Source organism: Taudactylus pleione, unplaced genomic scaffold, assembly GCF_031769625.1.
Source record: "Taudactylus pleione unplaced genomic scaffold, aTauple2 ptg000473l, whole genome shotgun sequence".
NCBI lineage: Eukaryota > Metazoa > Chordata > Amphibia > Anura > Myobatrachidae > Taudactylus > Taudactylus pleione.
Genome location: NW_028284875.1, coordinates 5,321,113 through 5,345,072, shown reverse-complemented (window position 1 = coordinate 5,345,072; position 23,960 = coordinate 5,321,113). Strand labels below are relative to the sequence as shown.

At 33.7% G+C, this 23,960-nt stretch overlaps 11 non-coding genes across 11 annotated transcripts; all 11 read left to right on the top strand.

Moving 5' to 3' along the window:
• The first annotated feature begins 239 nt into the window (after positions 1-239).
• TRNAI-UAU (transfer RNA isoleucine (anticodon UAU)) lies at positions 240-332 on the top strand. The gene is given in 2 exon segments: positions 240-277; positions 297-332. It is a non-coding gene; the product is annotated as a tRNA-Ile (tRNA).
• Positions 333-1,751: 1,419 nt separating this feature from the next.
• On the top strand, positions 1,752-1,844 carry TRNAI-UAU (transfer RNA isoleucine (anticodon UAU)). The gene is given in 2 exon segments: positions 1,752-1,789; positions 1,809-1,844. It is a non-coding gene; the product is annotated as a tRNA-Ile (tRNA).
• Positions 1,845-3,263: 1,419 nt separating this feature from the next.
• TRNAI-UAU (transfer RNA isoleucine (anticodon UAU)) lies at positions 3,264-3,356 on the top strand. Its single transcript is given in 2 exon segments — positions 3,264-3,301; positions 3,321-3,356. It is a non-coding gene; the product is annotated as a tRNA-Ile (tRNA).
• Positions 3,357-6,103: 2,747 nt separating this feature from the next.
• On the top strand, positions 6,104-6,196 carry TRNAI-UAU (transfer RNA isoleucine (anticodon UAU)). The gene is given in 2 exon segments: positions 6,104-6,141; positions 6,161-6,196. It is a non-coding gene; the product is annotated as a tRNA-Ile (tRNA).
• Positions 6,197-8,378: 2,182 nt separating this feature from the next.
• Positions 8,379-8,471, top strand: TRNAI-UAU (transfer RNA isoleucine (anticodon UAU)). The gene is given in 2 exon segments: positions 8,379-8,416; positions 8,436-8,471. It is a non-coding gene; the product is annotated as a tRNA-Ile (tRNA).
• Positions 8,472-9,890: 1,419 nt separating this feature from the next.
• Positions 9,891-9,983, top strand: TRNAI-UAU (transfer RNA isoleucine (anticodon UAU)). Its single transcript is given in 2 exon segments — positions 9,891-9,928; positions 9,948-9,983. It is a non-coding gene; the product is annotated as a tRNA-Ile (tRNA).
• Positions 9,984-11,402: 1,419 nt separating this feature from the next.
• Positions 11,403-11,495, top strand: TRNAI-UAU (transfer RNA isoleucine (anticodon UAU)). Its single transcript is given in 2 exon segments — positions 11,403-11,440; positions 11,460-11,495. It is a non-coding gene; the product is annotated as a tRNA-Ile (tRNA).
• A 5,908-nt stretch (positions 11,496-17,403) lies between these two features.
• On the top strand, positions 17,404-17,496 carry TRNAI-UAU (transfer RNA isoleucine (anticodon UAU)). Its single transcript is given in 2 exon segments — positions 17,404-17,441; positions 17,461-17,496. It is a non-coding gene; the product is annotated as a tRNA-Ile (tRNA).
• Positions 17,497-18,908: 1,412 nt separating this feature from the next.
• TRNAI-UAU (transfer RNA isoleucine (anticodon UAU)) lies at positions 18,909-19,001 on the top strand. Its single transcript is given in 2 exon segments — positions 18,909-18,946; positions 18,966-19,001. It is a non-coding gene; the product is annotated as a tRNA-Ile (tRNA).
• Positions 19,002-20,413: 1,412 nt separating this feature from the next.
• Positions 20,414-20,506, top strand: TRNAI-UAU (transfer RNA isoleucine (anticodon UAU)). The gene is given in 2 exon segments: positions 20,414-20,451; positions 20,471-20,506. It is a non-coding gene; the product is annotated as a tRNA-Ile (tRNA).
• Positions 20,507-21,925: 1,419 nt separating this feature from the next.
• On the top strand, positions 21,926-22,018 carry TRNAI-UAU (transfer RNA isoleucine (anticodon UAU)). Its single transcript is given in 2 exon segments — positions 21,926-21,963; positions 21,983-22,018. It is a non-coding gene; the product is annotated as a tRNA-Ile (tRNA).
• Positions 22,019-23,960: the final 1,942 nt, after the last annotated feature.

Sequence of the window (23,960 nt, the reverse complement as noted above, 5' to 3'; positions counted from 1 at the left end):
GGCATGAATTCATTGCAATATACACCTAAGGATACATAAAACTGGGCAATAACACAAATGCACAATATAATTGATTAACTTATGATTGGAATATTACTTTTATTAGGTACTTTAGTATTGGGTGCAGTAGTTTAGTGGATTTAAAAAGTAACTAATTTAAAATTAATAAACCAAGTTAATATACTTAGTCAACTCGATGCTAAAATCACTCAACTAAAAATAATACACTTTGACCATGTGCTCCTGTGGCGCAATCGGTTAGCGTGCGGTACTTATAAGACAGTATCTGTTGAGCAATGCCGAGGTTGTGAGTTCAAGCCTCACCTGCAGCAAATGTAATTCTTTTTCTAATGTCATCAGTTAATGATTATCATCTGCTACCTGAACATCCTGATATGAAGGCAGAAAAAAATCACAAACATGACTGTTTTTAAGGTACCAGTACACACATCTGCTTTGGTTCATATGCACTGTAAACATTACTTTAGTTAGTCAACAAAATGGAATGCAAAAGACTACCTCTTTATTGGTAAAAGAGTTGCATCAATCTGTTTTGCTGCAATGTAACATGAGGGTCCACACTATTAGGTCTGGTTAGTACAATCACATTTCATGCTGGGATTTGTAAAGCAAAGAACACAAATAAACGGCTTTCCTATATCGCAACAATTAATGATTATACTAATGAAAAAATCAGTTTCACACAAAGATGTTACTAAGCCCCACTGGCCTAATGGATAAGGCACTGGCCTCCTAAGCTAGGGATTGTGGTTTCAAGTCTCATCTGGGCTTTATGTCATCCATATAATTACTGGAGATGTTCCCTTTATTCTTGCTTGATACTGCACAAATGGCTCCACCAGAAACTTTTATCTGCTTAACAATCCGGTACTGTTCAGCTTGCAAAATTATGGCCCTGTATCTAAAAGCAGACATTTATCCTGATGACATTGTGGATTAGTTTCCGGATAAGTTTGCTATCACCTGGGACAGTGGCTTCAAATCTCATCTAGGATGCATGTTCCTTTGATGCTCATTCTCATTCTAGAAGTTATGCTTTTTTTCAATGCAGGTGACTGTCTTAATGGTATTGCATGAAATCCATATATACCAAAACATACCTATTAAGTTTTAATTGCAATTTAATATCAGAGTGGCTACAAAATAACAATGTCTATGGCAATTGCTGATGGGTTTCTTGAAGTCCTTTCATCCATGTCATCAAAAGGGTAATTTTCTGCTTTTTATATTTCTTTGGACACTGACTTTACTGACAATTTAGGTGCTACAGACCAAAAAAACAATGTTTACCTTTAAATATAGAGCACAAGGGAGATTTAACTTATTTTTATTTAAAGATACTGCACTTTTTGGTATTATAGTGTATATTTTCCCTATGCAACATTGAAGTTACATATATTTATAGCAAATATTATTTAAGATAAATAAACAGAAATTATTTATAAACAGGAATTATTTTACTATTTTGATAATATTGAACTGTACAGCAATGGCATGAATTCATTGCAATATACACCTAAGGATACATAAAACTGGGCAATAACACAAATGCACAATATAATTGATTAACTTATGATTGGAATATTACTTTTATTAGGTACTTTAGTATTGGGTGCAGTAGTTTAGTGGATTTAAAAAGTAACTAATTTAAAATTAATAAACCAAGTTAATATACTTAGTCAACTCGATGCTAAAATCACTCAACTAAAAATAATACGCTTTGACCATGTGCTCCTGTGGCGCAATCGGTTAGCGTGCGGTACTTATAAGACAGTATCTGTTGAGCAATGCCGAGGTTGTGAGTTCAAGCCTCACCTGCAGCAAATGTAATTTTTTTTCTAATGTCATCAGTTAATGATTATCATCTGCTACCTGAACATCCTGATATGAAGGCAGAAAAAAATCACAAACATGACTGTTTTTAAGGTACCAGTACACACATCTGCTTTGGTTCATATGCACTGTAAACATTACTTTAGTTAGTCAACAAAATGGAATGCAAAAGACTACCTCTTTATTGGTAAAAGAGTTGCATCAATCTGTTTTGCTGCAATGTAACATGAGGGTCCACACTATTAGGTCTGGTTAGTACAATCACATTTCATGCTGGGATTTGTAAAGCAAAGCACACAAATAAACGGCTTTCCTATATCGCAACAATTAATGATTATACTAATGAAAAAATCAGTTTCACACAAAGATGTTACTAAGCCCCACTGGCCTAATGGATAAGGCACTGGCCTCCTAAGCTAGGGATTGTGGTTTCAAGTCTCATCTGGGCTTTATGTCATCCATATAATTACTGGAGATGTTCCCTTTATTCTTGCTTGATACTGCACAAATGGCTCCACCAGAAACTTTTATCTGCTTAACAATCCGGTACTGTTCAGCTTGCAAAATTATGGCCCTGTATCTAAAAGCAGACATTTATCCTGATGACATTGTGGATTAGTTTCCGGATAAGTTTGCTATCACCTGGGACAGTGGCTTCAAGTCTCATCTAGGATGCATGTTCCTTTGATGCTCATTCTCATTCTAGAAGTTATGCTTTTTTTCAATGCAGGTGACTGTCTTAATGGTATTGCATGAAATCCATATATACCAAAACATACCTATTAAGTTTTAATTGCAATTTAATATCAGAGTGGCTACAAAATAACAATGTCTATGGCAATTGCTGATGGGTTTCTTGAAGTCCTTTCATCCATGTCATCAAAAGGGTAATTTTCTGCTTTTTATATTTCTTTGGACACTGACTTTACTGACAATTTAGGTGCTACAGACCAAAAAAACAATGTTTACCTTTAAATATAGAGCACAAGTGAGATTTAACTTATTTTTATTTAAAGATACTGCACTTTTTGGTATTATAGTGTATATTTTCCCTATGCAACATTGAAGTTACATATATTTATAGCAAATATTATTTAAGATAAATAAACAGAAATTATTTATAAACAGGAATTATTTTACAATTTTGATAATATTGAACTGTACAGCAATGGCATGAATTCATTGCAATATACACCTAAGGATACATAAAACTGGGCAATAACACAAATGCACAATATAATTGATTAACTTATGATTGGAATATTACTTTTATTAGGTACTTTAGTATTGGGTGCAGTAGTTTAGTGGATTTAAAAAGTAACTAATTTAAAATTAATAAACCAAGTTAATATACTTAGTCAACTCGATACTAAAATCACTCAACTAAAAATAATACAATTTGAACATGTGCTCCTGTGGCGCAATAGGTTAACGCGCGGTACTTATAAGACAGTATCTGTTGAGCAATGCTGAGGTTGTGAGTTCAAGCCTCACCTGGAGCAAATGTAATTTTTTTTCTAATGTCATCAGTTAATGATTATCATCTGCTACCTGAACATCCTGATATGAAGGCAGAAAAAAATCACAAACATGACTGTTTTTAAGGTACCAGTACACACATCTGCTTTGGTTCATATGCACTGTAAACATTACTTTAGTTAGTCAACAAAATGGAATGCAAAAGACTACCTCTTTATTGGTAAAAGAGTTGCATCAATCTGTTTTGCTGCAATGTAAAATGAGGGTCCACACTATTAGGTCTGGTTAGTACAATCACATTTCATGCTGGGATTTGTAAAGCAAAGAACACAAATAAACGGCTTTCCTATATCGCAACAATTAATGATTATACTAATGAAAAAATCAGTTTCACACAAAGTTGTTACTAAGCCCCACTGGCCTAATGGATAAGGCACTGGCCTCCTAAGCTAGGGATTGTGGTTTCAAGTCTCATCTGGGCTTTATTTCATCCATATAATTACTGGAGATGTTCCCTTTATTCTTGCTTGATACTGCACAAATGGCTCCACCAGAAGTTATGCTTTTTTTTCAATGCAGGTGACTGTCTTAATGATATTGCATGAAATCCATATATACCAAAACATACCTATTAAGTTTTAATTGCAATTTAATATCAGAGTGGCTACAAAATAACAATGTCTATGGCAATTGCTGATGGGTTTCTTGAAGTCCATTCATCCATGTCATCAAAAGGGTAATTTTCTGCATTTTATATTTCTTTGGACACTGACTTTACTGACAATTTAGGTGCTACAGACCAAAAAAACAATGTTTACCTTTAAATATAGAGCACAAGTGAGATTTAACTTATTTTTATTTAAAGATACTGCACTTTTTGGTATTATAGTGTATATTTTCCCTATGCAACATTGAAGTTACATATATTTATAGCAAATATTATTTAAGATAAATAAACAGGAATTATTTATAAACAGGAATTATTTTACAATTTTGATAATATTGAACTGTACAGCAATGGCATGAATTCATTGCAATATACACCTAAGGATACATAAAACTGGGCAATAACACAAATGCACAATATAATTGATTAACTTATGATTGGAATATTACTTTTATTAGGTACTTTAGTATTGGGTGCAGTAGTTTAGTGGATTTAAAAAGTAACTAATTTAAAATTAATAAACCAAGTTAATATACTTAGTCAACTCGATGCTAAAATCACTCAACTAAAAATAAAACACTTTGACCATGTGCTCCTGTGGTGCAATCGGTCAGCGCGCAGTACTTATAAGACAGTATCTGTTGAGCAATGCCGAGGTTGTGAGTTAAAGCCTCACCTGGAGCAAATGTAATTTTTTTTCTAATGTCATCAGTTAATGATTATCATCTGCTACCTGAACATCCTGATATGAAGGCAGAAAAAAATCACAAACATGACTGTTTTTAAGGTACCAGTACACACATCTGCTTTGGTTCATATGCACTGTAAACATTACTTTAGTTAGTCAACAAAATGGAATGCAAAAGACTACCTCTTTATTGGTAAAAGAGTTGCATCAATCTGTTTTGCTGCAATGTAACATGAGGGTCCACACTATTAGGTCTGGTTAGTACAATCACATTTCATGCTGGGATTTGTAAAGCAAAGAACACAAATAAACGGCTTTTCTATATCGCAACAATTAATGATTATACTAATGAAAAAATCAGTTTCACACAAAGATGTTACTAAGCCCCACTGGCCTAAAGGATAATGCACTGGCCTCCTAAGCTAGGGATTGAGGTTTCAAGTCTCATCTGGGCTTTATTTCATCCATATAATTACTGGAGATGTTCCCTTTATTCTTGCTTGATACTGCACAAATGGCTCCACCAGAAACTTTTATCTGCTTAACAATCCGGTACTGTTCAGCTTGCAAAATTATGGCCCTGTATCTAAAAGCAGACATTTATCCTGATGACATTGTGGATTAGTTTCCGGATAAGTTTGCTATCACCTGGGACAGTGGCTTCAAGTCTCATCTAGGATGCATGTTCCTTTGATGCTCATTCTCATTCTAGAAGTTATGCTTTTTTTCAATGCAGGTGACTGTCTTAATGGTATTGCATGAAATCCATATATACCAAAACATACCTATTAAGTTTTAATTGCAATTTAATATCAGAGTGGCTACAAAATAACAATGTCTATGGCAATTGCTGATGGGTTTCTTGAAGTCCTTTCATCCATGTCATCAAAAGGGTAATTTTCTGCTTTTTATATTTCTTTGGACACTGACTTTACTGACAATTTAGGTGCTACAGACCAAAAAAACAATGTTTACCTTTAAATATAGAGCACAAGTGAGATTTAAATTATTTTTATTTAAAGATACTGCACTTTTTGGTATTATAGTGTATATTTTCCCTATGCAACATTGAAGTTACATATATTTATAGCAAATATTATTTAAGATAAATAAACAGAAATTATTTATAAACAGGAATTATTTTACAATTTTGATAATATTGAACTGTACAGCAATGGCATGAATTCATTGCAATATACACCTAAGGATACATAAAACTGGGCAATAACACAAATGCACAATATAATTGATTAACTTATGATTAGAATATTACTTTTATTAGGTACTTTAGTATTGGGTGCAGTAGTTTAGTGGATTTAAAAAGTAACTAATTTAAAATTAATAAACCAAGTTAATATACTTAGTCAACTCGATGCTAAAATCACTCAACTAAAAATAACACACTTTGACCATGTGCTCCTGTGGCGCAATCGGTTAGCGTGCGGTACTTATAAGACAGTATCTGTTGAGCAATGCCAAGGTTGTGAGTTCAAGCCTCACCTGGTGCAAATGTAATTTTTTTCTAATGTCATCAGTTAATGATTATCATCTGCTACCTGAACATCCTGATATGAAGGCAGAAAAAAATCACAAACATGACTGTTTTTAAGGTACCAGTACACATATCTGCTTTGGTTCATATACACTGTAAACATTACTTTAGTTAGTCAACAAAATGGAATGCAAAAGACTACCTCTTTATTGGTAAAAGAGTTGCATCAATCTGTTTTGCTGCAATGTAACATGAGGGTCCACACTATTAGGTCTGGTTAGTACAATCACATTTCATGCTGGGATTTGTAAAGCAAAGAACACAAATAAACGGCTTTCCTATATCGCAACAATTAATGATTATACTAATGAAAAAATCAGTTTCACACAAAGATGTTACTAAGCCCCACTGGCCTAATGGATAAGGCACTGGCCTCCTAAGCTAGGGATTGTGGTTTCAAGTCTCATCTGGGCTTTATTTCATCCATATAATTACTGGAGATGTTCCCTTTATTCTTGCTTGATACTGCACAAATGGCTCCACCAGAAACTTTTATCTGCTTAACAATCCGGTACTGTTCAGCTTGCAAAATTATGGCCCTGTATCTAAAAGCAGACATTTATCCTGATGACATTGTGGATTAGTTTCCGGATAAGTTTGCTATCACCTGGGACAGTGGCTTCAAGTCTCATCTAGGATGCATGTTCCTTTGATGCTCATTCTCATTCTAGAAGTTATGCTTTTTTTCAATGCAGGTGACTGTCTTAATGGTATTGCAATTTAATATCAGAGTGGCTACAAAATCAGTTAATGATTATCATCTGCTACCTGAACATCCTGATATGAAGGCAGAAAAAAATCACAAACATGACTGTTTTTAAGGTACCAGTACACACATCTGCTTTGGTTCATATGCACTGTAAACATTACTTTAGTTAGTCAACAAAATGGAATGCAAAAGACTACCTCTTTATTGGTAAAAGAGTTGCATCAATCTGTTTTGCTGCAATGTAACATGAGGGTCCACACTATTAGGTCTGGTTAGTACAATCACATTTCATGCTGGGATTTGTAAAGCAAAGAACACAAATAAACGGCTTTCCTATATCGCAACAATTAATGACTATACTAATGAAAAAATCAGTTTCACACAAAGATGTTACTAAGCCCCACTGGCCTAATGGATAAGGCACTGGCCTCCTAAGCTAGGGATTGTGGTTTCAAGTCTCATCTGGGCTTTATTTCATCCATATAATTACTGGAGATGCTCCCTTTATTCTTGCTTGATACTGCACAAATGGCTCCACCAGAAACTTTTATCTGCTTAACAATCCGGTACTGTTCAGCTTGCAAAATTATGGCCCTGTATCTAAAAGCAGACATTTATCCTGATGACATTGTGGATTAGTTTCCGCATAAGTTTGCTATCACCTGGGACAGTGGCTTCAAGTCTCATCTAGGATGCATGTTCCTTTGATGCTCATTCTCATTCTAGAAGTTATGCTTTTTTTCAATGCAGGTGACTGTCTTAATGGTATTGCATGAAATCCATATATACCAAAACATACCTATTAAGTTTTAATTGCAATTTAATATCAGAGTGGCTACAAAATAACAATGTCTATGGCAATTGCTGATGGGTTTCTTGAAGTCCTTTCATCCATGTCATCAAAAGGGTAATTTTCTGCTTTTTATATTTCTTTGGACACTGACTTTGCTGACAATTTAGGTGCTACAGACCAAAAAAACAATGTTTACCTTTAAATATAGAGCACAAGTGAGATTTAACTTATTTTTATTTAAAGATACTGCACTTTTTGGTATTATAGTGTATATTTTCCCTATGCAACATTGAAGTTACATATATTTATAGCAAATATTATTTAAGATAAATAAACAGGAATTATTTATAAACAGGAATTATTTTACAATTATGATAATATTGAACTGTACAGCAATGGCATGAATTCATTGCAATATACACCTAAGGATACATAAAACTGGGCAATAACACAAATGCACAATATAATTGATTAACTTATGATTGGAATATTACTTTTATTAGGTACTTTAGTATTGGGTGCAGTAGTTTAGTGGATTTAAAAAGTAACTAATTTAAAATTAATAAACCAAGTTAATATACTTAGTCAACTCGATGCTAAAATCACTCAAATAAAAATAATATACTTTGACCATGTGCTCCTGTGGTGCAATCGGTCAGCGCGCAGTACTTATAAGACAGTATCTGTTGAGCAATGCCGAGGTTGTGAGTTCAAGCCTCACCTGGAGCAAATGTAATTTTTTTTCTAATGTCATCAGTTAATGATTATCATCTGCTACCTGAACATCCTGATATGAATGCAGAAAAAAATCACAAACATGACTGTTTTTAAGGTACCAGTACACACATCTGCTTTGGTTCATATGCACTGTAAACATTACTTTAGTTAGTCAACAAAATGGAATGCAAAAGACTACCTCTTTATTGGTAAAAGAGTTGCATCAATCTGTTTTGCTGCAATGTAACATGAGGGTCCACACTATTAGGTCTGGTTAGTACAATCACATTTCATGCTGGGATTTGTAAAGCAAAGAACACAAATAAACGGCTTTCCTATATCGCAACAATTAATGACTATACTAATGAAAAAATCAGTTTCACACAAAGATGTTACTAATCCCCACTGGCCTAATGGATAAGGCACTGGCCTCCTAAGCTAGGGATTGTGGTTTCAAGTCTCATCTGGGCTTTATTTCATCCATATAATTACTGGAGATGTTCCCTTTATTCTTGCTTGATACTGCACAAATGGCTCCACCAGAAACTTTTATCTGCTTAACAATCCGGTACTGTTCAGCTTGCAAAATTATGGCCCTGTATCTAAAAGCAGACATTTATCCTGATGACATTGTGGATTAGTTTCCGGATAAGTTTGCTATCACCTGGGACAGTGGCTTCAAGTCTCATCTAGGATGCATGTTCCTTTGATGCTCATTCTCATTCTAGAAGTTATGCTTTTTTTCAATGCAGGTGACTGTCTTAATGGTATTGCATGAAATCCATATATACCAAAACATACCTATTAAGTTTTAATTGCAATTTAATATCAGAGTGGCTACAAAATAACAATGTCTATGGCAATTGTTGATGGGTTTCTTGAAGTCCTTTCATCCATGTCATCAAAATGGTAATTTTCTGCTTTTTATATTTCTTTGGACACTGACTTTACTGACAATTTAGGTGCTACAGACCAAAAAAACAATGTTTACCTTTAAATATAGAGCACAAGTGAGATTTAACTTATTTTTATTTAAAGATACTGCACTTTTTGGTATTATAGTGTATATTTTCCCTATGCAACATTGAAGTTACATATATTTATAGCAAATATTATTTAAGATAAATAAACAGGAATTATTTATAAACAGGAATTATTTTACAATTTTGATAATATTGAACTGTACAGCAATGGCATGAATTCATTGCAATATACACCTAAGGATACATAAAACTGGGCAATAACACAAATGCACAATATAATTGATTAACTTATGATTAGAATATTACTTTTATTAGGTACTTTAGTATTGGGTGCAGTAGTTTAGTGGATTTAAAAAGTAACTAATTTAAAATTAATAAACCAAGTTAATATACTTAGTCAACTCGATGCTAAAATCACTCAACTAAAAATAATACAATTTGACCATGTGCTCCTGTGGCGCAATCGGTTAGCGCGCGGTACTTATAAGACAGTATCTGTTGAGCAATGCCGAGGTTGTGAGTTCAAGCCTCACCTGGAGCAAATGTAATTTGTTTTCTAATGTCATCAGTTAATGATTATCATCTGCTACCTGAACATCCTGATATGAAGGCAGAAAAAAATCACAAACATGACTGTTTTTAAGGTACCAGTACACACATCTGCTTTGGTTCATATGCACTGTAAACATTACTTTAGTTAGTCAACAAAATGGAATGCAAAAGACTACCTCTTTATTGGTAAAAGAGTTGCATCAATCTGTTTTGCTGCAATGTAACATGAGGGTCCACACTATTAGGTCTGGTTAGTACAATCACATTTCATGCTGGGATTTGTAAAGCAAAGAACACAAATAAACGGCTTTCCTATATCGCAACAATTAATGACTATACTAATGAAAAAATCAGTTTCACACAAAGATGTTACTAAGCCCCACTGGCCTAATGGATAAGGCACTGGCCTCCTAAGCTAGGGATTGTGGTTTCAAGTCTCATCTGGGCTTTATTTCATCCATATAATTACTGGAGATGTTCCCTTTATTCTTGCTTGATACTGCACAAATGGCTCCACCAGAAACTTTTATCTGCTTAACAATCCGGTACTGTTCAGCTTGCAAAATTATGGCCCTGTATCTAAAAGCAGACATTTATCCTGATGACATTGTGGATTAGTTTCCGGATAAGTTTGCTATCACCTGGGACAGTGGCTTCAAGTCTCATCTAGGATGCATGTTCCTTTGATGCTCATTCTCATTCTAGAAGTTATGCTTTTTTTCAATGCAGGTGACTGTCTTAATGGTATTGCATGAAATCCATATATACCAAAACATACCTATTAAGTTTTAATTGCAATTTAATATCAGAGTGGCTACAAAATAACAATGTCTATGGCAATTGCTGATGGGTTTCTTGAAGTCCATTCATCCATGTCATCAAAAGGGTAATTTTCTGCATTTTATATTTCTTTGGACACTGACTTTACTGACAATTTAGGTGCTACAGACCAAAAAAACAATGTTTACCTTTAAATATAGAGCACAAGTGAGATTTAACTTATTTTTATTTAAAGATAGTGCACTTTTTGGTATTATAGTGTATATTTTCCCTATGCAACATTGAAGTTACATATATTTATAGCAAATATTATTTAAGATAAATAAACAGGAATTATTTATAAACAGGAATTATTTTACAATTTTGATAATATTGAACTGTACAGCAATGGCATGAATTCATTGCAATATACACCTAAGGATACATAAAACTGGGCAATAACACAAATGCACAATATAATTGATTAACTTATGATTAGAATATTACTTTTATTAGGTACTTTAGTATTGGGTGCAGTAGTTTAGTTGATTTAAAAAGTAACTAATTTAAAATTAATAAACCAAGTTAATATACTTAGTCAACTCGATGCTAAAATCACTCAACTAAAAATAATACACTTTGACCATGTGCTCCTGTGGTGCAATCGGTCAGCGCGCAGTACTTATAAGACAGTATCTGTTGAGCAATGCCGAGGTTGTGAGTTCAAGCCTCACCTGGAGCAAATGTAATTTTTTTTCTAATGTCATCAGTTAATGATTATCATCTGCTACCTGAACATCCTGATATGAAGGCAGAAAAAAATCACAAACATGACTGTTTTTAAGGTACCAGTACACACATCTGCTTTGGTTCATATGCACTGTAAACATTACTTTAGTTAGTCAACAAAATGGAATGCAAAAGACTACCTCTTTATTGGTAAAAGAGTTGCATCAATCTGTTTTGCTGCAATGTAACATGAGGGTCCACACTATTAGGTCTGGTTAGTACAATCACATTTCTTGCTGGGATTTGTAAAGCAAAGAACACAAATAAATGGCTTTCCTATATCGCAACAATTAATGACTATACTAATGAAAAAATCAGTTTCACACAAAGATGTTACTAAGCCCCACTGGCCTAATGGATAAGGCACTGGCCTCCTAAGCTAGGGATTGTGGTTTCAAGTCTCATCTGGGCTTTATTTCATCCATATAATTACTGGAGATGTTCCCTTTATTCTTGCTTGATACTGCACAAATGGCTCCACCAGAAACTTTTATCTGCTTAACAATCCGGTACTGTTCAGCTTGCAAAATTATGGCCCTGTATCTAAAAGCAGACATTTATCCTGATGACATTGTGGATTAGTTTCCGGATAAGTTTGGTAATACCTGGGACAGTGGCTTCAAGTCTCATCTAGGATGCATGTTCCTTTGATGCTCATTCTCATTCTAGAAGTTATGCTTTTTTTCAATGCAGGTGACTGTCTTAATGGTATTGCATGAAATCCATATATACCAAAACATACCTATTAAGTTTTAATTGCAATTTAGTATCAGAGTGGCTACAAAATAACAATGTCTATGGCAATTGCTGATGGGTTTCTTGAAGTCCTTTCATCCATGTCATCAAAAGGGTAATTTTCTGCTTTTTATATTTCTTTGGACACTGACTTTACTGACAATTTAGGTGCTACAGACCAAAAAAACAATGTTTACCTTTAAATATAGAGCACAAGTGAGATTTAACTTATTTTTATTTAAAGATACTGCACTTTTTCGTATTATAGTGTATATTTTCCCTATGCAACATTGAAGTTACATATATTTATAGCAAATATTATTTAAGATAAATAAACAGGAATTATTTATAAAAAGGAATTATTTTACAATTATGATAATATTGAACTGTACAGCAATGGCATGAATTCATTGCAATATACACCTAAGGATACATAAAACTGGGCAATAACACAAATGCACAATATAATTGATTAACTTATGATTGGAATATTACTTTTATTAGGTACTTTAGTATTGGGTGCAGTAGTTTAGTGGATTTAAAAAGTAACTAATTTAAAATTAATAAACCAAGTTAATATACTTAGTCAACTCGATGCTAAAATCACTCAACTAAAAATAATACAATTTGACCATGTGCTCCTGTGGTGCAATCGGTCAGCGCGCAGTGCTTATAAGACAGTATCTGTTGAGCAATGCCTCACCTGGAGCAAAGCCTCACCTGGAGCAAATGTAATTTGTTTTCTAATGTCATCAGTTAATGATTATCATCTGCTACCTGAACATCCTGATATGAAGGCAGAAAAAAATCACAAACATGACTGTTTTTAAGGTACCAGTACACACATCTGCTTTGGTTCATATGCACTGTAAACATTACTTTAGTTAGTCAACAAAATGGAATGCAAAAGACTACCTCTTTATTGGTAAAAGAGTTACATCAATCTGTTTTGCTGCAATGTAACATGAGGGTCCACACTATTAGGTCTGGTTAGTACAATCACATTTCATGCTGGGATTTGTAAAGCAAAGAACACAAATAAACGGCTTTTCTATATCGCAACAATTAATGATTATACTAATGAAAAAATCAGTTTCACACAAAGATGTTACTAAGCCCCACTGGCCTAAAGGATAATGCACTGGCCTCCTAAGCTAGGGATTGAGGTTTCAAGTCTCATCTGGGCTTTATTTCATCCATATAATTACTGGAGATGTTCCCTTTATTCTTGCTTGATACTGCACAAATGGCTCCACCAGAAACTTTTATCTGCTTAACAATCCGGTACTGTTCAGCTTGCAAAATTATGGCCCTGTATCTAAAAGCAGACATTTATCCTGATGACATTGTGTATTAGTTTCCGGATAAGTTTGCTATCACCTGGGACAGTGGCTTCAAGTCTCATCTAGGATGCATGTTCCTTTGATGCTCATTCTCATGCTAGAAGTTATGCTTTTTTTCAATGCAGGTGACTGTCTTAATGGTATTGCATGAAATCCATATATACCAAAACATACCTATTAAGTTTTAATTGCAATTTAATATCAGAGTGGCTACAAAATAACAATGTCTATGGCAATTGCTGATGGGTTTCTTGAAGTCCATTCATCCATGTCATCAAAAGGGTAATTTTCTGCATTTTATATTTCTTTGGACACTGACTTTACTGACAATTTAGGTGCTACAGACCAAAAAAACAATGTTTACCTTTAAATATAGAGCACAAGTGAGATTTAACTTATTTTTATTTAAAGATACTGCACTTTTTGGTATTATAGTGTATATTTTCCCTATGCAACATTGAAGTTACATATATTTATAGCAAATATTATTTAAGATAAATAAACAGGAATTATTTATAAAAAGGAATTATTTTACAATTATGATAATATTGAACTGTACAGCAATGGCATGAATTCATTGCAATATACACCTAAGGATACATAAAACTGGGCAATAACACAAATGCACAATATAATTGATTAACTTATGATTGGAATATTACTTTTATTAGGTACTTTAGTATTGGGTGCAGTAGTTTAGTGGATTTAAAAAGTAACTAATTTAAAATTAATAAACCAAGTTAATATACTTAGTCAACTCGATGCTAAAATCACTCAACTAAAAATAATACACTTTGACCATGTGCTCCTGTGGCGCAATCAGTTAGCGCGCGGTACTTATAAGACAGTATCTGTTGAGCAATGCCGAGGTTGTGAGTTCAAGCCTCACCTGCAGCAAATGTAATTTTTTTTCTAATGTCATCAGTTAATGATTATCATCTGCTACCTGAACATCCTGATATGAAGGCAGAAAAAAATCACAAACATGACTGTTTTTAAGGTACCAGTACACACATCTGCTTTGGTTCATATGCACTGTAAACATTACTTTAGTTAGTCAACAAAATGGAATGCAAAAGACTACCTCTTTATTGGTAAAAGAGTTGCATCAATCTGTTTTGCTGCAATGTAACATGAGGGTCCACACTATTAGGTCTGGTTAGTACAATCACATTTCATGCTGGGATTTGTAAAGCAAAGAACACAAATAAACGGCTTTCCTATATCACAACAATTAATGATTATACTAATGAAAAAATCAGTTTCACACAAAGATGTTACTAAGCCCCACTGGCCTAATGGATAAGGCACTGGCCTCCTAAGCTAGGGATTGTGGTTTCAAGTCTCATCTGGGCTTTATGTCATCCATATAATTACTGGAGATGTTCCCTTTATTCTTGCTTGATACTGCACAAATGGCTCCACCAGAAACTTTTATCTGCTTAACAATCCGGTACTGTTCAGCTTGCAAAATTATGGCCCTGTATCTAAAAGCAGACATTTATCCTGATGACATTGTGGATTAGTTTCCGGATAAGTTTGCTATCACCTGGGACAGTGGCTTCAAGTCTCATCTAGGATGCATGTTCCTTTGATGCTCATTCTCATTCTAGAAGTTATGTTTTTTTTCAATGCAGGTGACTGTCTTAATGATATTGCATGAAATCCATATATACCAAAACATACCTATTAAGTTTTAATTGCAATTTAATATCAGAGTGGCTACAAAATAACAATGTCTATGGCAATTGCTGATGGGTTTCTTGAAGTCCATTCATCCATGTCATCAAAAGGGTAATTTTCTGCATTTTATATTTCTTTGGACACTGACTTTACTGACAATTTAGGTGCTACAGACCAAAAAAACAATGTTTACCTTTAAATATAGAGCACAAGTGAGATTTAAATTATTTTTATTTAAAGATACTGCACTTTTTGGTATTATAGTGTATATTTTCCCTATGCAACATTGAAGTTACATATATTTATAGCAAATATTATTTAAGATAAATAAACAGAAATTATTTATAAACAGGAATTATTTTACAATTTTGATAATATTGAACTGTACAGCAATGGCATGAATTCATTGCAATATACACCTAAGGATACATAAAACTGGGCAATAACACAAATGCACAATATAATTGATTCACTTATGATTAGAATATTACTTTTATTAGGTACTTTAGTATTGGGTGCAGTAGTTTAGTGGATTTAAAAAGTAACTAATTTAAAATTAATAAACCAAGTTAATATACTTAGTCAACTCGATGCTAAAATCACTCAACTAAAAATAATACACTTTGACCATGTGCTCCTGTGGCGCAATCAGTTAGCGTGCCGTACTTATAAGACAGTATCTGTTGAGCAATGCCAAGGTTGTGAGTTCAACCCTCACCTGGTGCAAATGTAATTTTTTTTCTAATGTCATCAGTTAATGATTATCATCTGCTACCTGAACATCCTGATATGAAGGCAGAAAAAAATCACAAACATGACTGTTTTTAAGGTACCAGTACACATATCTGCTTTGGTTCATATACACTGTAAACATTACTTTAGTTAGTCAACAAAATGGAATGCAAAAGACTACCTCTTTATTGGTAAAAGAGTTGCATCAATCTGTTTTGCTGCAATGTAACATGAGGGTCCACACTATTAGGTCTGGTTAGTACAATCACATTTCATGCTGGGATTTGTAAAGCAAAGAACACAAATAAACGGCTTTCCTATATCGCAACAATTAATGATTATACTAATGAAAAAATCAGTTTCACACAAAGATGTTACTAAGCCCCACTGGCCTAATGGATAAGGCACTGGCCTCCTAAGCTAGGGATTGTGGTTTCAAGTCTCATCTGGGCTTTATTTCATCCATATAATTACTGGAGATGTTCCCTTTATTCTTGCTTGATACTGCACAAATGGCTCCACCAGAAACTTTTATCTGCTTAACAATCCGGTACTGTTCAGCTTGCAAAATTAGGGCCCTGTATCTAAAAGCAGACATTTATCCTGATGACATTGTGTATTAGTTTCCGGATAAGTTTGCTATCACCTGGGACAGTGGCTTCAAGTCTCATCTAGGATGCATGTTCCTTTGATGCTCATTCTCATTCTAGAAGTTATGCTTTTTTTCAATGCAGGTGACTGTCTTAATGGTATTGCAATTTAATATCAGAGTGGCTACAAAATAACAATGTCTATGGCAATTGCTGATGGGTTTCTTGAAGTCCTTTCATCCATGTCATCAAAAGGGTAATTTTCTGCTTTTTATATTTCTTTGGACACTGACTTTACTGACAATTTAGGTGCTACAGACCAACAAAACAATGTTTACCTTTAAATATAGAGCACAAGGGAGATTTAACTTATTTTTATTTAAAGATACTGCACTTTTTGGTATTATAGTGTATATTTTCCCTATGCAACATTGAAGTTACATATATTTATAGCAAATATTATTTAAGATAAATAAACAGAAATTATTTATAAACAGGAATTATTTTACTATTTTGATAATATTGAACTGTACAGCAATGGCATGAATTCATTGCAATATACACCTAAGGATACATAAAACTGGGCAATAACACAAATGCACAATATAATTGATTAACTTATGATTGGAATATTACTTTTATTAGGTACTTTAGTATTGGGTGCAGTAGTTTAGTGGATTTAAAAAGTAACTAATTTAAAATTAATAAACCAAGTTAATATACTTAGTCAACTCGATGCTAAAATCACTCAACTAAAAATAATACACTTTGACCATGTGCTCCTGTGGCGCAATCGGTTAGCGCGCGGTACTTATAAGACAGTATCTGTTGAGCAATGCCGAGGTTGTGAGTTCAAGCCTCACCTGGAGCAAATGTAATTTTTTTTCTAATGTTAATGATTATCATCTGCTACCTGAACATCCTGATATGAAGGCAGAAAAAAATCACAAACATGACTGTTTTTAAGGTACCAGTACACACATCTGCTTTGGTTCATATACACTGTAAACATTACTTTAGTTAGTCAACAAAATGGAATGCAAAAGACTACCTCTTTATTGGTAAAAGAGTTGCATCAATCTGTTTTGCTGCAATGTAACATGAGGGTCCACACTATTAGGTCTGGTTAGTACAATCACATTTCATGCTGGGATTTGTAAAGCAAAGAACACAAATAAACGGCTTTCCTATATCGCAACAATTAATGATTATACTAATGAAAAAATCAGTTTCACACAAAGATGTTACTAAGCCCCACTGGCCTAATGGATAAGGCACTGGCCTCCTAAGCTAGGGATTGTGGTTTCAAGTCTCATCTGGGCTTTATTTCATCCATATAATTACTGGAGATGTTCCCTTTATTCTTGCTTGATACTGCACAAATGGCTCCACCAGAAACTTTTATCTGCTTAACAATCCGGTACTGTTCAGCTTGCAAAATTATGGCCCTGTATCTAAAAGCAGACATTTATCCTGATGACATTGTGGATTAGTTTCCGGATAAGTTTGCTATCACCTGGGACAGTGGCTTCAAGTCTCATCTAGGATGCATGTTCCTTTGATGCTCATTCTCATTCTAGAAGTTATGTTTTTTTTCAATGCAGGTGACTGTCTTAATGGTATTGCATGAAATCCATATATACCAAAACATACCTATTAAGTTTTAATTGCAATTTAATATCAGAGTGGCTACAAAATAACAATGTCTATGGCAATTGCTGATGGGTTTCTTGAAGTCCTTTCATCCATGTCATCAAAAGGGTAATTTTCTGCTTTTTATATTTCTTTGGACACTGACTTTACTGACAATTTAGGTGCTACAGACCAAAAAAACAATGTTTACCTTTAAATATAGAGCACAAGTGAGATTTAACTTATTTTTATTTAAAGATACTGCACTTTTTGGTATTATAGTGTGTATTTTCCCTATGCAACATTGAATTTACATATATTTATAGCAAATATTATTTAAGATAAATAAACAGAAATTATTTATAAACAGGAATTATTTTACTATTTTGATAATATTGAACTGTACAGCAATGGCATGAATTCATTGCAATATACACCTAAGGATACATAAAACTGGGCAATAACACAAATGCACAATATAATTGATTAACTTATGATTGGAATATTACTTTTATTAGGTACTTTAGTATTGGGTGCAGTAGTTTAGTGGATTTAAAAAGTAACTAATTTAAAATTAATAAACCAAGTTAATATACTTAGTCAACTCGATGCTAAAATCACTCAACTAAAAATAATACACTTTGACCATGTGCTCCTGTGGCGCAATCGGTTAGCGCGCGGTACTTATAAGACAGTATCTGTTGAGCAATGCCGAGGTTGTGAGTTCAAGCCTCACCTGGAGCAAATGTAATTTTTTTTCTAATGTTAATGATTATCATCTGCTACCTGAACATCCTGATATGAAGGCAGAAAAAAATCACAAACATGACTGTTTTTAAGGTACCAGTACACACATCTGCTTTGGTTCATATACACTGTAAACATTACTTTAGTTAGTCAACAAAATGGAATGCAAAAGACTACCTCTTTATTGGTAAAAGAGTTGCATCAATCTGTTTTGCTGCAATGTAACATGAGGGTCCACACTATTAGGTCTGGTTAGTACAATCACATTTCATGCTGGGATTTGTAAAGCAAAGAACACAAATAAACGGCTTTCCTATATCGCAACAATTAATGATTATACTAATGAAAAAATCAGTTTCACACAAAGATGTTACTAAGCCCCACTGGCCTAATGGATAAGGCACTGGCCTCCTAAGCTAGGGATTGTGGTTTCAAGTCTCATCTGGGCTTTATTTCATCCATATAATTACTGGAGATGTTCCCTTTATTCTTGCTTGATACTGCACAAATGGCTCCACCAGAAACTTTTATCTGCTTAACAATCCGGTACTGTTCAGCTTGCAAAATTATGGCCCTGTATCTAAAAGCAGACATTTATCCTGATGACATTGTGGATTAGTTTCCGGATAAGTTTGCTATCACCTGGGACAGTGGCTTCAAGTCTCATCTAGGATGCATGTTCCTTTGATGCTCATTCTCATTCTAGAAGTTATGTTTTTTTTCAATGCAGGTGACTGTCTTAATGGTATTGCATGAAATCCATATATACCAAAACATACCTATTAAGTTTTAATTGCAATTTAATATCAGAGTGGCTACAAAATAACAATGTCTATGGCAATTGCTGATGGGTTTCTTGAAGTCCTTTCATCCATGTCATCAAAAGGGTAATTTTCTGCTTTTTATATTTCTTTGGACACTGACTTTACTGACAATTTAGGTGCTACAGACCAAAAAAACAATGTTTACCTTTAAATATAGAGCACAAGTGAGATTTAACTTATTTTTATTTAAAGATACTGCACTTTTTGGTATTATAGTGTGTATTTTCCCTATGCAACATTGAATTTACATATATTTATAGCAAATATTATTTAAGATAAATAAACAGAAATTATTTATAAACAGGAATTATTTTACAATTTTGATAATATTGAACTGTACAGCAATGGCATGAATTCATTGCAATATACAACTAAGGATACATAAAACTGGGCAATAACACAAATGCACAATATAATTGATTAACTTATGATTGGAATATTACTTTTATTAGGTACTTTAGTATTGGGTGCAGTAGTTTAGTGGATTTAAAAAGTAACTAATTTAAAATTAATAAACCAAGTTAATATACTTAGTCAACTCGATGCTAAAATCACTCAACTAAAAATAATACACTTTGACCATGTGCTCCTGTGGCGCAATCGGTTAGCGCGCGGTACTTATAAGACAGTATCTGTTGAGCAATGCCGAGGTTGTGAGTTCAAGCCTCACCTGCAGCAAATGTAATTTTTTTTCTAATGTCATCAGTTAATGATTATCATCTGCTACCTGAACATCCTGATATGAAGGCAGAAAAAAATCACAAACATGACTGTTTTTAAGGTACCAGTACACACTTCTGCTTTGGTTCATATGCACTGTAAACATTACTTTAGTTAGTCAACAAAATGGAATGCAAAAGACTACCTCTTTATTGGTAAAAGAGTTGCATCAATCTGTTTTGCTGCAATGTAACATGAGGGTCCACACTATTAGGTCTGGTTAGTACAATCACATTTCATGCTGGGATTTGTAAAGCAAAGAACACAAATAAACGGCTTTCCTATATCGCAACAATTAATGATTATACTAATGAAAAAATCAGTTTCACACAAAGATGTTACTAAGCCCCACTGGCCTAATGGATAAGGCACTGGCCTCCTAAGCTAGGGATTGTGGTTTCAAGTCTCATCTGGGCTTTATGTCATCCATATAATTACTGGAGATGTTCCCTTTATTCTTGCTTGATACTGCACAAATGGCTCCACCAGAAACTTTTATCTGCTTAACAATCCGGTACTGTTCAGCTTGCAAAATTATGGCCCTGTATCTAAAAGCAGACATTTATCCTGATGACATTGTGGATTAGTTTCCGGATAAGTTTGCTATCACCTGGGACAGTGGCTTCAAGTCTCATCTAGGATGCATGTTCCTTTGATGCTCATTCTCATTCTAGAAGTTATGTTTTTTTTCAATGCAGGTGACTGTCTTAATGGTATTGCATGAAATCCATATATACCAAAACATACCTATTAAGTTTTAATTGCAATTTAATATCAGAGTGGCTACAAAATAACAATGTCTATGGCAATTGCTGATGGGTTTCTTGAAGTCCTTTCATCCATGTCATCAAAAGGGTAATTTTCTGCTTTTTATATTTCTTTGGACACTGACTTTACTGACAATTTAGGTGCTACAGACCAAAAAAACAATGTTTACCTTTAAATATAGAGCACAAGTGAGATTTAACTTATTTTTATTTAAAGATACTGCACTTTTTGGTATTATAGTGTATATTTTCCCTATGCAACATTGAAGTTACATATATTTATAGCAAATATTATTTAAGATAAATAAACAGAAATTATTTATAAACAGGAATTATTTTACAATTTTGATAATATTGAACTGTACAGCAATGGCATGAATTCATTGCAATATACACCTAAGGATACATAAAACTGGGCAATAACACAAATGCACAATATAATTGAATAACTTATGATTGGAATATTACTTTTATTAGGTACTTTAGTATTGGGTGCAGTAGTTTAGTGGATTTAAAAAGTAACTAATTTAAAATTAATAAACCAAGTTAATATACTTAGTCAACTCGATGCTAAAATCACTCAACTAAAAATAATACAATTTGAACATGTGCTCCTGTGGCGCAATCGGTTAGCGCGCGGTACTTATAAGACAGTATCTGTTGAGCAATGCCGAGGTTGTGAGTTCAAGCCTCACCTGGAGCAAATGTAATTTTTTTTCTAATGTCATCAGTTAATGATTATCATCTGCTACCTGAACATCCTGATATGAAGGCAGAAAAAAATCACAAACATGACTGTTTTTAAGGTACCAGTACACACATCTGCTTTGGTTCATATGCACTGTAAACATTACTTTAGTTAGTCAACAAAATGGAATGCAAAAGACTACCTCTTTATTGGTAAAAGAGTTGCATCAATCTGTTTTGCTGCAATGTAAAATGAGGGTCCACACTATTAGGTCTGGTTAGTACAATCACATTTCATGCTGGGATTTGTAAAGCAAAGAACACAAATAAACGGCTTTCCTATATCACAACAATTAATGATTATACTAATGAAAAAATCAGTATCACACAAAGTTGTTACTAAGCCCCACTGGCCTAATGGATAAGGCACTGGCCTCCTAAGCTAGGGATTGTGGTTTCAAGTCTCATCTGGGCTTTATTTCATCCATATAATTACTGGAGATGTTCCCTTTATTCTTGCTTGATACTGCACATATGGCTCCACCAGAAGTTATGCTTTTTTTTCAATGCAGGTGACTGTCTTAATGATATTGCATGAAATCCATATATACCAAAACATACCTATTAAGTTTTAATTGCAATTTAATATCAGAGTGGCTACAAAATAACAATGTCTATGGCAATTGCTGATGGGTTTCTTGAAGTCCATTCATCCATGTCATCAAAAGGGTAATTTTCTGCATTTTATATTTCTTTGGACACTGACTTTACTGACAATTTAGGTGCTACAGACCAAAAAAACAATGTTTACCTTTAAATATAGAGCACAAGTGAGATTTAACTTATTTTTATTTAAAGATACTGCACTTTTTGGTATTATAGTGTATATTTTCCCTATGCAACATTGAAGTTACATATATTTATAGCAAATATTATTTAAGATAAATAAACAGGAATTATTTTACAATTTTGATAATATTGAACTGTACAGCAATGGCATGAATTCATTGCAATATACACCTAAGGATACATAAAACTGGGCAATAACACAAATGCACAATATAATTGATTAACTTATGATTGGAATATTACTTTTATTAGGTACTTTAGTATTGGGTGCAGTAGTTTAGTGGATTTAAAAAGTAACTAATTTAAAATTAATAAACCAAGTTAATATACTTAGTCAACTCGATGCTAAAATCACTCAACTAAAAATAAAACACTTTGACCATGTGCTCCTGTGGTGCAATCGGTCAGCGCGCAGTACTTATAAGACAGTATCTGTTGAGCAATGCCGAGGTTGTGAGTTAAAGCCTCACCTGGAGCAAATGTAATTTTTTTTCTAATGTCATCAGTTAATGATTATCATCTGCTACCTGAACATCCTGATATGAAGGCAGAAAAAAATCACAAACATGACTGTTTTTAAGGTACCAGTACACACATCTGCTTTGGTTCATATGCACTGTAAACATTACTTTAGTTAGTCAACAAAATGGAATGCAAAAGACTACCTCTTTATTGGTAAAAGAGTTGCATCAATCTGTTTTGCTGCAATGTAACATGAGGGTCCACACTATTAGGTCTGGTTAGTACAATCACATTTCATGCTGGGATTTGTAAAGCAAAGAACACAAATAAACGGCTTTTCTATATCGCAACAATTAATGATTATACTAATGAAAAAATCAGTTTCACACAAAGATGTTACTAAGCCCCACTGGCCTAAAGGATAATGCACTGGCCTCCTAAGCTAGGGATTGAGGTTTCAAGTCTCATCTGGGCTTTATTTCATCCATATAATTACTGGAGATGTTCCCTTTATTCTTGCTTGATACTGCACAAATGGCTCCACCAGAAACTTTTATCTGCTTAACAATCCGGTACTGTTCAGCTTGCAAAATTATGGCCCTGTATCTAAAAGCAGACATTTATCCTGATGACATTGTGGATTAGTT